Source organism: Felis catus, chromosome D4 (genome assembly GCF_018350175.1).
Source record: "Felis catus isolate Fca126 chromosome D4, F.catus_Fca126_mat1.0, whole genome shotgun sequence".
NCBI lineage: Eukaryota > Metazoa > Chordata > Mammalia > Carnivora > Felidae > Felis > Felis catus.
In genome coordinates this window covers 88,867,511-88,880,969 of record NC_058380.1, presented here as the reverse complement: position 1 = coordinate 88,880,969, position 13,459 = coordinate 88,867,511, and the positions used below count along the sequence as shown (strand labels likewise).

The following is a 13,459-nucleotide window of genomic DNA, read 5'->3' as shown; positions in this document are numbered from 1 at the left end:
TGGGTCCTGAGTGGGGACTCCGTGGCCTGGTGACAGACAGAGGCCAGGCAGGGAAGCCTGCCAGCGGAGGCCCCTAAATAACAGGGAGTGACCAGCATGTCTGTTCCCTGTCCCAGTCGGGGGACAGGCTCTGCCTTCATAACGCGTGATCGATGGGCCTAATATGGGACTGGAGACGGCGGGCTGGCAGCCCCGGCCCGGCCCGCCGGCTGCCATTTGCCCATATATTTATTTATTTATGCATTCTCCTCCGTGGCAAAAGCCCAAAGACAATAAAAGAAATTGAATTGCATATCAGATGGGACATCAGAGGGAGATACGGCCATAAATCGCGTCGTATTTATTCCATAAATATCAGCGCCTCCCGAATAGCCAGTGCCCGTTATGAAGTTATAATCAGGAATCTGGTCCCACGACGCTCACCACGGGCTCCTCCCCCACTAGACAAACAGGCTGGGTCCCCAAAATAAATAACGGCTTCCTCCGGCCACCTGCCCCCCACCGAGGCAGGCATCTGCGTGCCCGGACGCTGCCTCCACCCCAAGCAAGGAGCAGAGTCTACAGGAAAGGGCAGGAGGAGGCTGGCTCTGCAGTGTGCCCAGGCCCCGGGGGGTGGGAGGGGGAGAGTTAGCTTCTCCAGGCCCTCTCCCCCCCCTCCCCCTGCCCACCTGCCCCGCTAACCCCTGGTCGGAGCCATCACTCCCTCCTCTCTCTCTATGTCAGTTTTCTGCCCAGGTATCCTTTCCATTCAGTAAAATGCACACGGTAAGCGTGCGGCTTGATGAATCTATGCACGCATTCCTTAGTGCTACGTCCCCGTCGTGGGCACCCCTGCAACGGAAGCTGCACTTCTGTCCCCTCGGGTCATCTCGCAGGTTCTAGAATTTCGGCAACCTGCAGTCGCGTCGCTTGTGTTCTCCCGTGTCTGTTTTCTCGTGGGTCCTATGTCAACTTCACCTCCATCCTGGGACCTAGATCGGCGCCTGGCATAGGACAGAGGCTCAGCCAGCGTGGGTGGGACAACTGAAAGGAGTCAGCGGCGGGTAACGTGGCATTTTGACCTGACTCTTTTTAAGGTGGAGGTGAAATTGACGCAGCACAAAATGAGCCATTTTGAAAGTGCGCAACCTGGCGGCGTGTGGAGCATCCACGCTGCTGAGCAGCCACCGTCCCCGGCTTGTTCCAAACGACAGCCTTTCGGACGTGGCCTCATCAGCCTGTGACGTGGCCTCACTTTCTCTCTTTAGCAACCGATGTGCCTCTGAGGTCCTTTCCGGCTCCCTCCCAGCCCCGGGTCTTCGTGTGCCCTTGAACTTCTCTTCTCCGGTGTTTACGGATGGTGAAATGTCCCACCTTGAAGGTTGGCAGATGTGCCCAGCACCCTTCCCGGGGAGGGAAGCGTCTGGTGGGGCTCCCCCTCCCCGCCCCCTGCTGGCCGCTCTGCCTGGGTCCTCAGGTCCCCTGGGCAAACTTTGGCTCCGCCCGTCTCCCCCATGCCCCTGGCGTCCCTCATCAGCCTGCAAGAATCTTTCCTTTCCTTCCCTTTGGCTAATAACTGGGGCAGGGGAGGAGGACCCAATTTATTCGGCAGCAAATGAAGAACTGCCATGATAAAGTTGGGGGGAGAAAGTTTAAAGGAGGAAAAATACCTTGGGTAATGCCATCTCCTGCGTCTTTATATTCGGAAACGGATCGTTCTGGACGCGGGCAGAAGGCCTGATTTAATATCCTCATGGAAAATACTGCACCTGATCCAATTACCACGGGAATTTTGATACAGTCAGCAGTCAAGATGAAACGTTCAGAGGCGCCCGCGGCAGGAGTAAACACAGAGACCGAATTACCCCGACTCCTCTGGGGGCATATAAGCGGTTCGGGTCACGGTAAGGGCACCTCGGGCCAGGCTGGGGGGCTCGACTGAGGCCAGCGTGCTGCCGTCGGCCTCCGTGGCCACGCTGGTCAGTCCCTTGGCAATCCGTCACGTTGCCTTCTAGCCGGTGGGAGCCCTTGGGTTGGAATCCCGGCGTGGCAGGCGAGGGCCCACGCAGAGAGGTGTCCCCACGCACCCTTGCCAAACCCTGACCAGGCTGCTGCCTGAAAAACCCTCCGTGTGTCCTCCTGGCCCAGTCTCCAGGCCACCAGGCTGGCTCTGGCTCAGCCACCAGTCAGTTCTCCCTGTTACGTGCACTCCGAGCCCTTGCCCTTTGCCGCACAACATTGGCCGTGACTATAATCCAGAAACATCCGAGCTCTGCCTACTGAACATCCGTCTCCCCCGCTGGATTTGGGCTGCGCAAACGTACAGGTGCCAAAGGCTGCTGTGTCTGTCCTGTGCTGGCCACGCAGCCTTGGGGAAGGTTCTAGACTCCCTGAGCCTCAGTGGACTGACCTGCACGACATCCCGGAGGGGGCAGGAGGATCCGGCAAGATGCTGATGAGGAGGAATGTGATAAGGAGCGAAGGTTCCACAGCCAGGTTCTTCGGGGGCCATGACCCTGCTGTGCCACTCACCAGCTCCATGACTCAGTTGCCTCATCTGTGAAATGGGTCGTCATGGCAAATACACCAGTTAATATCTATCTAATGAGCACCATAGCAGGGTTACCATGTTGAGTTCCCCACCCCTTCCTGGATTTTGGTGGAGCTCCATGTATCTTTCCCCCCCTTGAATGGGGCGGCAACTAAAAGCCCTGGGGTGTCCCCACCATCGCAGAGCTGCGGGGCAAGGCCTGGATCAAGGCACCAAGTGTTTCCCACCAGAGTCAGACATTAGCCCATTCACCACTAACCCGTGATTACAGCCGGGTCTGTTACCTCTGGAACCCACCTCTTAGGAAGGGACACGGCAGACCAGGTACACAGGAGGACGTGCTTGTTTGTTTATTTATTTAAAGCTTAGTTATCTTGAGAGAGAGAAAGAGAGAGCACGCACAAGCTGGGGAGGGGCAGAGAAGAGAGAGAATCCCAAGCAGGCTCCACACCGTCAGTGCAGAGCCCGATGTGGGGCTCGAACCCACAAACTGTGACATGATGACCTGAGCCGAGATCAAGAGTCGGACGCCTAAGTGACTGTGCCACCCAGGCGCCCCTATTTTTTTTAATGTTTATTTATTTGGGGGGGGGGCTGTGGAGGAACAGAGAGAGACAGTTTACGTACTGAACTGTGAGACGCTGACCTGAATCTACGTAGGATGCTTAACCGACTGAGCCACCCAGGCGCCCGAGGAGGAACGTAACCTCCTGAGTGAATCAACAACCTGGGTGGGCTTTTGTGCACCGAAAAGATTACCCAGACAATGACTTTGATTTTAAACATTAACATGTGGTTCATGAACGTTACACATTCAAAAATGCACCTCTTTCTTGAGCTTTCAAGCTCACTTTCCATACTTACTATTCTATTTCTATTTACATATTTATAAACTTAGCACATTTGAACAATCCTTTGTAAGGGCCCTTTGATTACTGTTTGGTCCCATTTATAAAACTAGTTAATCAAGCGCCTTTAAACATTTTAAGCTGCATGAAGAAATTGAACGTGTTCCATTTCTTTTTTGGTATATTCAGTGGTCTGAGAACCCAGCCTCTCTGCAGACGGAAGCATATGGTTCATACACTGCATTTATAAACGCTGTTAACATCGAGCACTGTTTCTGAACTTCCCCAGAGCGCAACGTAAAACCCCAATTTGATTTATCTTTTATCTTTTTTAATGTTTGTTTGTTTTTGAAGGAGAGAGAGAGAGAGACAGAATGTGAGCGGGGGAGGGGCAGAAAAGAGAGGGAGACACAGAATCCGAAGCAGGCTCCAGGCCCCGAGCGGTCGGCATGGAGCCCGACGCGGGGCTCGAACTCATGAGCCGCGAGATCACGACCTGAGCCAAAGTCAGGCGCTTAACTGAGCCACCCAGGTGCCCCTAAGACCCCACTTCTAAATCAAGCACTCACTTCCATATTTTAAATTTAAATCACAAGGCTGGGCTGGTATCTTAATCAGCAAGATAGTCTTGAACCTTAGGAACGCTCACACCTGTGCACCCTCAAGATGAAGATATTATCGTTATCGTTTTGATTCTCTTAAATGTGTCTATTTTTTTTTTAACCTTATTTACTTATTTTGAGAGAGAGAGAGAGAGAGCACGAGCAGGGGAGGGGCAGAGACAGGGAGAGAGAGAATCCCAAGCAGGCTTCATGCTTTCAGCACGGAGCCCAACGCGGGGCTTGAACCCACAAACCGCAAGATCACGACCCAAGCCGAAATCAAGAGTCGGACGCTTAACCGGCTGAGCCACCCAGGCGCCCCTTAAATATGTCTATTCTTGATTCTAAGCCTTCTTGAGGTTGAACGATGCTAGCCTGGCACGGGCACGATTTTGCTGCACCTAGAGATTTGAGGATTGCATTCTCAGCTGGCTGAGTGTTTTACGGACCCGCTGGCCTGGCTGGGGCGCCCACCTGCCCAGCCTCCAGCTCCCGGGGCCTGGGCCCAGTGCTGGCCTCCCGGGGGCCCCTGGCTGGCCGGGATGAGCCCCTCAGCCCTCATTCTTCTCTCTGCTCACGCCCCCCACGCCCCAGTTGATTGGATTCCGCTAATCGGTTTACTGATTCATTCTCCCCTGAACACTTCATATTCCTCCTCTCAGTTAGGACCTCCGCCATGGAGGACACTTAATGACAGATGATTGGATTCTGTGTGCCTCCCAGGGCTTTTGTCACACTTCTGAGGTCACCGCAAGGACGGGGGTGGGGTGGGGGGTGGGGGTGGAGGCTTGGCCGCTACCCAGGAGGAAGTGGCCGCGAGGAGCTTGGCTGCGGGACCACGCGGCCACCCCAGTCTCTCCACCTTTGCCAGTCGATGCCCGTGTGTCCTGGGCCGCCAGAAGCCACGGAACCCTGGGACAGCTGGAAGGAGGCTGGGGAAGGCCTGGGGCTTCGAATCACCCCCGCCTGGACTGCGGGGCAGTTGGCTGCTGGCTCTCTGCACCTCACCTGTGAAGCAAACCGCAGACAAGTGGGTCTTAGAGCTTCCTCCTGGGCAGGGTGGCTGTGAGCACAGAGAAGGGCCTGGTAGCCAGTGAGCCCCAACTAAATGTCAGTCCCTTCCGGGTGGGCGGGCGGCAGCTGTATCCGGAGCTCCACCCAGGAGAGGCTGGGACGCGGCAGGAAACACCTGCTGGTGGGAGGGGCTGCCCGCAAGAGTGCGCCCTCCTCCTTCTCAACAACCTGGTCAGCACTGGGGCTCAGAGAGGTTAAGTAACTTGCCCACAGTCACACAGCTTAGAAAAGGTGGAGCTGGGGGTTGCCCTCAGGCCAGCCTGAACCCTCTGTCCCTTCGTCTTGGCCCCGGTGCTGTCCCCCTCCCTGTGGCTGTGGGCCCCCAAATCCCGGCTTGGGCCGGACGAGACGGAAGCAGCGGGAGGAGGCAGCCGTGACTGAGCTGTTTACACAGCGGAGAGGATTCCCTTCCATCTCCCATCACTCCCCCTTCAATGATCTCACCACCAGGAACCCGAGAGAATCGGAGCCTCTGTGAAGGCGGCATCTCTCAGATGAAAGCTGCAGCCGGCATCCCCGCGATGGGGGCACCTGCTGGCCCCTCGGCCCCTCTCGGGGCGGCCCCCTGGGGAGGCTGGGGGCTGCGGGAAGGGCAAGGTGGATAGGGGTCTCCTTCTAGCCTCCCCTCCCTCCCCGCCAGCGCCAGCCACGGCCTGGGAAGGTTGTCTTGGTAACTCGGGCTGAATTGCTGCTTACCATCTTGCTGGGATTTCTCTCCCTGTGATGAAAGGCTCGTGGAGGGGAGGAGAGGCAGAGCCAGCCCAGCACCCTCCTTCCGGGGCGCTGCTGACTTCATAAGAGATGCTCCTTTTCTGCAGGAAGCCTCAACCGCAGGCTCATGATGTGCGGGGCGGGGTGGGGGGCAGGGGCGAGGGTCTTCCTGAAGCCCGGACCCCCACGGGGAAAGTCCTCAGGTCCCAAACACCCTCCCGGGCTGGAAAACCCCAGGGCGAGCCTGTGGCTCTGGGGACAGTGGAGGCGGGAGGCTCTTAAGAGGGGGCACAGCAGCCCAGTGGTTTGCGCAGCGCTGGATGGCCTGGGGCCCCTCTGCTCACGGGCTGGATGGCCTTTCCTGCCGGGTGCCAGGGACGTGATGGCTCCCTGGGGCAGCCCCATCCACAGGGGCCGGTGACACCATTGCCAGGATGCTGTGGGATGACCCTAAGCCAGCCTGACTGAGATGTCCACCCCAAGAACCATGGGAGGCAGGAAGCTGACCAGCTTCCTTCGTCTCTCTCTCTCTCTCTCTCTCTCTCTTTTTAACCAGCTTGCAGCATTGCAAAATCATCCGCCTTGGACTCAGAAGGAGCTCCAGACAGGGGGTGCCTGGGTGGCTCCGTTGGCCGAGCGTCCGACTTCGGCTCAGGTCGCGATCTCGCGGTTCACGAGTTCAAGCCCCGCGTCGGGCTCTGCGCTGACAGCTCGGAGCCCGGGGCCTGCTTCGGATTGACACGCCCTGCTATCAAGGAAGAGCATGCCCCCCCCCCACCCCCGCCCCGATCTTTACACATGTGGCCATGCGAGCCCAGGGAGGTGACACGACTTGTCCTGGGCTGCCCAGCCACTTGGGTCTTCTCTAGCAGAGGTGGTGGCTCAGCGCGGGGGTGAGAGTCTAGGCTGTCCCCACCCGTGGCTCTTTCCTCTGCCAGCTCATCAGCTCCGGCCTCTGCTCGAAGAGACCCTCGCATCCCCCCACAGTGAAGACAGGCAAACGTCCACACTCTAACCAGAGCCCACGTGGCCTCAGCCGCGCCTCCGGGAAGTGACCGTGTCGGAGGCCAAACCCCGTCTTGTAACTGACCATCCCCTGAGACACGAACCCATGACCCGAGTGTCAAGGCGGCTGTATTATAAGCACAGAGCTGAGGATGAGACTTTCTCTGATGGGAAGGGGATGGGGGGATGGGGTCGGGGAGGGGTGGGCACTGTAGACATTTTCTAAAGCTACTTCCTCCTTACCGCGGTGCAGGAGACCGGGGATGTCCCCCAGGGCCGGGGGAAGAGGGCGCGGGCAATGCTTCATTCCTCAGTAACGTTGCTGACCACACTGCTATGTGTTCCCCACTAATCAGAAGAGACTTTATCTAGTGAGCAACTGCTGTGTACCAGGCCGTCCCTATGCTAGCTGCACGTTGTGGGGAAAGTTATGTCCATTTTACAGATGAGGTAAGCGAGGCTCAGACAGGCAGAGTCACTTGCTATCTTCGGTGGTTCTTCCAAGGGCGGGCCCGTGTCGAGGAGGTCAGGGCAAGTGATTTTATGAAGGAAGTGCTCCCAGGAGAAGCCAGTCAGGGATAGAGAAAGAGGACAGAGGAAGGATTAGAAGGCCAACATAGAGCTCAGCTGAGGTCCGAGGCTCAGCCTGATCCCGTGAAGCATAGATGATACCCTGGTGCTGGTCCCATCCCAAGACCGGGAGAGGAGCTTTCATACCTGCCCGCCAGCCAATGGCTATAGATGGACAACGGGGTCCAGGAAAGGGGACTCAGGGACACCGAAGTCTCTACCCTATTTGCTCTAAGTCATGTATCTGGCAGGTGACAGAGCCAGGCTTCAAACCAAGCCCTGTCCCCACCTGGGGTTCTTTTTTTTTTCCCCCTTAAGTTTATTTATTTTGAGGAGGGGCAGGGCAGAGAGAGAGCAAGACAGAATCCCAAGCAGGCTCCGTGCTGTCCGTGGGGCCGGATGCACGGCTCAATCACGCGAACCATGAGATCATGACCCGAGCTGAAATCAAGAGCCAGATGCTTAACCAACGGGGCCATCCAGGCGCCCCCAGGTCCTGGGTTCTTAACTACCGCCCCACAGGCCTCACCTCTCCCTAAGCTGATGCTTTGGCTTCACTGGGAGGCCGGCTTCCCCTCTGCTTCCCGCCGTCTCCAGGAAGCCAAGAGGCCACGGTGCGGAAGTGACACGAGCATATAATCGCACGCTTTTATTACACCGCGAATCTACCGTGCTCTATCACATGGCCTCACCACAGAAAATACGGCACAGGGTCGCGTGTATTATTTATACAAGGAGACTCTTGGTGGGAGTGCGGGGCGGGGGCAGCCTTGGATAATACGCAGATGGCTGGGCGCACTCGGAAAATCCCCCGTGCTCAGAGGAACATTTAGACACTCCTGACTTAGGGCCCCTCTCCTCGCCTGGCAAAGCAAACAAGCAGACAAATGAGTTGATTTAAAGAAAATGACTCTGTAAATGAGGTTAGGGTTGGTGCAGGGATATGGCAGGAGGAGGGAGGTGTGGGATAAGGTGTGTGAGCGGGGAGCACGGGGGGCGGAGCTGGGCACCGGCTCCATCCATCAGCCTCGCCATCCCCTCCCCACCCCCAACCCCTCCCCCGCCCCGGCAACCCCCACAGTGCTCTAGGGAGTGAGATCCCCGCCCCCTCCAGTGAGACGTGGGCACGTGACCCTTTCTGGCCAATGAAATCCAGAGGGGCCGAATGTGGGCCCCTCCCAGGCCTGGACATTTAAGTGCCAGTGTGGGACCCTCCGGGCGGTCCCTCCAGCAGACGTCTATCGGAAGCCTGAGGGGTGTGAGTGAGGAACAAAGCTTGGCACTGGGGACCCACTGAGAGTCTGGGCTTGTCGCCGGCCTGTTGTGCTCATAGAGCAATTTTACAGCTAAGCAAACAGCTCAAGGGCATGAGGGAACCTGCCCAAGGTCACACTGCCTGGGAGTGGGACAGCTAGGGCTGAGAGCCAGTCTGCCTCCACCAGCCCTCAGTGGCTCCCTTCTGTCTCCAGGGACAACTGATTTTTTTTCAAAAGACCATTCTGTCAGTAGGTCCTGTCCAGCCACATTCCAAGCGTTTCTCAAGCCTCCATCCACTCTGCCTAGACCTCTGGGCTTTGGGGTGGCCGCCCTGGTCTTTCCCTGGGCTCCTCCTCCCCCTCCCGCCCCTTGCAAATCCGCTCTCCACTCAGGAACCAGGTCACCTCTCCAGACACGCGTCTCCTTGCGCCACGCACCGTTCAAAGCCCATCGCAGGCTCCCCGGTGCCCCAAAGACAAGGCCTGCGTGCCACAGGCCTCTGGTGACTTCCGTACCTCACTACACCACTCTCCATTTGGGCTATGCCCCAGCCACACCTGCTTCCTTCAGTCTCTCTGAACACCACACTCCTACTGCACGGGCTTCACACAGGCTGTTCCCACCACTTAGAATGCTTGTCCCTGCAATCTTAGCCTGGCTCACTTCCACGAGGGAGGCTGTGGAGCCCAGGGGTGGAACCCAGAAACTGTGTGCACGCGTGTGCATGCCTGTGTGTGTGTGTGTGTGTGTGTGTGCACGCGTGCCTGTGTAAGCTCCACCTTCCCTCACACCTCTGCCCAGATGCCCTCCCGCATCAGCCACGCTGTATTGGCTTGTCCACTGTCCTCCCCTACGGGGACATAGGCTCCCTACAGCTGGAGGTTTTGCCTTGTTACCGTGTACTTTGAGTCTAGCCCAGTGCCCGGCACAAAGAAGGCATTTAGTAAATAGTCACTGGTTGGATGAAGGCTTTGCATTGGTGGACACCATGAGCGGCCACAAGTCTATGAAGATATATTTGATTTCTCTACCCGTCCCAGTTGGGACACAGACCCAGCCGCCCCCTGTCCTGGGGTCCGCACCCACACCCAGGCCAAGACCCACCCTCTGTGGACAAGCCACCGCCCTTGAGAGTCTAACACCGTTGTGAACCCCTCCTTCCCACCTCCAGGCCTGGCTGCACCTGTTGTCTTGTGCTCCGGGTCTGCGCTCTTTGAGGGTCGTGTGCAGAATCCCTTGCCCCCTTCTGGGAGTCAGGCCTAGAGCCCGTGAGCCCGTGTCCCACGCTGGTTGTGGGTGGTAAAGACCTTGGGCTTTGGGGCCAGAGAAACCTCCCTGCCAGTTACTTTCTCCGGCTGTGGACCTTGGACAAGTCACTGGACGGCTTGCTGGAGGCCCCAGCCATCCGCCCTGTAAATGGGTATAAACAGCACCTTCTTCCAAGGCCTGTCATGGCGGTTTGGGGAGCTGACGTCCAGTTATGACCTCAGCCACCCAGTCCTGCCCTTCGGACCTGCAACCCCCCGGCAGGGGCTGCCGACAACAAGAGATCTCACAGGGTGTGAGAGACGGGTTAGCTCTCTACACTTTCTCTCCCACAGAATCAGCCAGAACCGGAGGAGCCTTGCTAATGGAGAGTTTCCTGTCTGGAAGAGACGACTCACCTGTCAGCATTCTGGAGGAGGATGTACCTGTCAAAGGTATATCACCAGCATCACTTGAGAATGCTGTCACCCGAGGCGGCCCCACCTCGGGAGAAGTGGCTGACGTCTCACCGGGCCAGCAGCTGTCTGGAGCAGGGCTGTGGGGTATGAACGATGGCATTTGGGGTGATTACCTGAGGGGACACGGGACGAGCCTTCTCCCCGAGCCCAGGGAGCGTTTCCAGACCCTCACCGCCACTTTTTTTTTTTTTTTAATGTTTATTCATTCTTGAGAGACAGAGAGAGACAGCATGAACGCGGGAGGGTCAGAGAGAGGGAGGCACAGAATCCGAAACAGGCTCCAGGCTCCGAGCTGTCAGCACAGAGCCCGACGCGGGGCTCGAACCCACGAACCGTGAGATCATGACCTGCGCCGAAGTCGGACGCTCCACTGACTGAGCCCCCCAGGCGCCCCTCACCGCCACTTTTTATATTAAAGTCTTCGCCACACTTCCGAACCTCTGGTTCTGTTGCCATCATCAGCTATGGATGAGCAGCAGTGCCCGGAGGTGGGACAGGAGTGAACGTGGCCGTGTTTAAATGGCGCCTGAGCCTGGGGGGGCTCAGCCGGTTGAGCATCTGACTCTTGGTTTCGGCTCAGGTCACGATCCCAGGTGTGTGAGTTCAAGCCCCGCGTCGGGCTCTGCGCTGACATCATGGAGCCTGCTTGGGATTCTCTCTCCCTCTCTCTCTGCCCCTCCCACTCTCTCTCTCTCTCTCAAAATAAATAAATGTAAAAAAAAGAAAATAGGCTACTTGGGAAATGGAGGCTGGTGGGGACAGGGAGCTTGCCTGGGGGTGGGTAACTATGCTTTTGCCCACTGCCCCCATCCTGCCTTGGACCTGATGCTCTGATGCCTCAGTTTACCCCTGGGTGCCCACACGACTAGAGTAGTCTTCTTCCCAGGCATGCCGTGAGGGGGTTCGGACCTGGGCGAACGGCACAGGCCCCCGGCCGTGGTTGGTGGGACCGTCCAGTCGCCCTGCACACCACTTCCTCCATCAGTGACACTTCCCAGCTGGAGGGTTGGAATCGCTTTGCCCGATGCTGGCTGTCGCCGGCACAGGCGATGGCCGCCCGCAGCCTGGGAGCGGCCGGGGCTGACAGAGACCTCGGGGAGGCAGGTCTGGCATCTGCACAAATGGGGAGGGGGGGGGCAGTGGACCCGGCTGCCCCTCTGGTTGGGCCCCCAGCGGGCTGTGTGGCCTGGGCAGCCCGAGGCGCTGGCTGCCACCCCGGTCCATCTGCCGAAATTTCAAAGGCAAATGTTCTGAGAAATAATGGGGCTTAATAAACCAGGCTGATCGATATTCCATTGAAGGGAAAGGAGAAGGAGAGGGAGAGAGGGGGAGGGGGAGGGGGAATGACCCAGAGAGACCTAGAGAGACCTAGAGAAACACAGAGTGTAACAGAGAGAGAGAGAGAGAGAGAGAGAGAGAGAGAGAGAGAGAGGGAGGGAGGGAGACTCATGCACAGAGAGACACAGGCCGAAATACACAGAGAAAGAAGGAGGGAGAGAGGCAGGTACAGACAGCAACTATACACACTGAACAACGCAGGGGTACAACAGAGAGAGAGATGTGGGGCCCCCCGCACCCCCACGACGTGCACAGAAACAGAGTCACAGAGGGACCCCCGGAGGACGGCGGAGGGATGCAAGGGGTCAGGAGGAGGGCTGTGGGGGTCTGACCTCGGGACCTCGGAGGAAGCTGGGCCCAAGGTCAGCCTGGCCGCAGGGGTCTTGTCCTTGGTCCTCAGGCCCTCGGGCAGCAAAGTGTGTGGCCACCCCCTGTCCCAGTGCTCAGGACACAGAATGACGGGCCCGGCCGACAGCAGTGCCTGAGGTCATGGTGACAGGGAGGGGTCCCGAGTGACAGGGCTTCCATCGGCAGCTGTACGGACCTCCCGCCCTGGGCAAGACCCCACGTCTGGAGTTTCCTCCCCTACATCTGCAAAATGGCAGGGGTGGGCACCAGAGTGGCTGTGAGGGTTTAAATGAGCAGCCTCTAGTCCAGCAGCAGCTACCCTTTCTGGAAACTTCCGATGTGGCAGGCCCATCAGAGGGCCCAACAAGCATCCGTGAGTTAGGCACAGCAATGCCCGGTTGCAAGGGAGAGAGTGAGTTACCCGAGGTCCTGCACGGGCAGGAGATGTGAACACAACCTCTGAACGTGTTTCTACGCGGGGTCGGTGCCCCGGCAGAGGTGGGAGTAAGGCAGACCCAGCAGCCTTGTCCTTCGTTAAGGTTGGGCTAAGGGCTGGGGACGGGCAGACGTCCACCTCTGGGGGCAGAGAGCCATTCACTCACCCACCCGCTCCCTCCCTCCTCCACTCACTTCCGGCCTTACTAGATTATTGTTAAATAAAAATTTTTAAATGAGCTGACTCTTGTCCTTCCCCGTGTTCTTCAGAGGCCTGTACTGAGTGTTCTCGGCCGCCTATAGAATGCGCCTTCTCCAAGCCCAGAGACCATTTGGCAACCTGTCTGTCTGTCCCACGCACACGCTCCCTGCACCGAGGTGCCCACGAGAAGTGCCCGAGGTGGGTCCGATCTGAGGTCACACAGCTTGTTCTGGGATCCCAACCTGTGCTCTCGGCTACCCTCCCATCAGTCCGGGACACCTCACCGAGCTCCACCCTGCACCCCTCGGTCCTCGCTCATGGCCCTGCAGGTGCGTCTCTGGAGTTCCGTCCCGGGACCCTTCCTCTGCGTGGGGCCAAAGATCTCTACCCCTTGCATCTATGAATCGTCCCCATACTTCAGTCGAAGCCGGGGCTCTACTCACCTGCCCTTTCTCTGCAGGGCCCTGGACTCTTAACAGCACCACCCTCCTGTCCCAGGGGACGGAATTCATACAGCCAGGGGCCACTCGGCCGACTTTCAAGCTGCCCACCGTGTCCAGTAGCCTCCAGATTTTTCCTGCATGGCCCTGGGGCTCAAGAGGACAGAGGGTTTGAGAGAAATCGTCCCCCGTTCGACCTGCCTCTTCAAATGTATGCTCCCCGAAGTCCCCTTCCTTAAGTAGACTGTCACCTGCCCCTGGGTGTATGTCAGGGGAGTTTTCAAAAGCTGGATTCCTGCGTCTCACACAGCAGATTCCATTCCTGCCAGCCTGGACCTATGATATATTTTTTTTTTTACAGTGGTAAAATGCATA

At 57.8% G+C, this 13,459-nt stretch overlaps 1 long non-coding RNA gene across 1 annotated transcript; it reads right to left on the bottom strand.

Moving 5' to 3' along the window:
* Positions 1-317: 317 nt before the first annotated feature.
* On the bottom strand, positions 318-5,496 carry LOC111557555. The gene is made up of 2 exons (XR_002737697.2): positions 4,989-5,496; positions 318-2,536 (listed from the first exon to the last, which is right to left on the bottom strand). It is a non-coding gene; the product is annotated as an uncharacterized LOC111557555 (long non-coding RNA).
* Between the last annotated feature and the right edge of the window lie 7,963 nt (positions 5,497-13,459).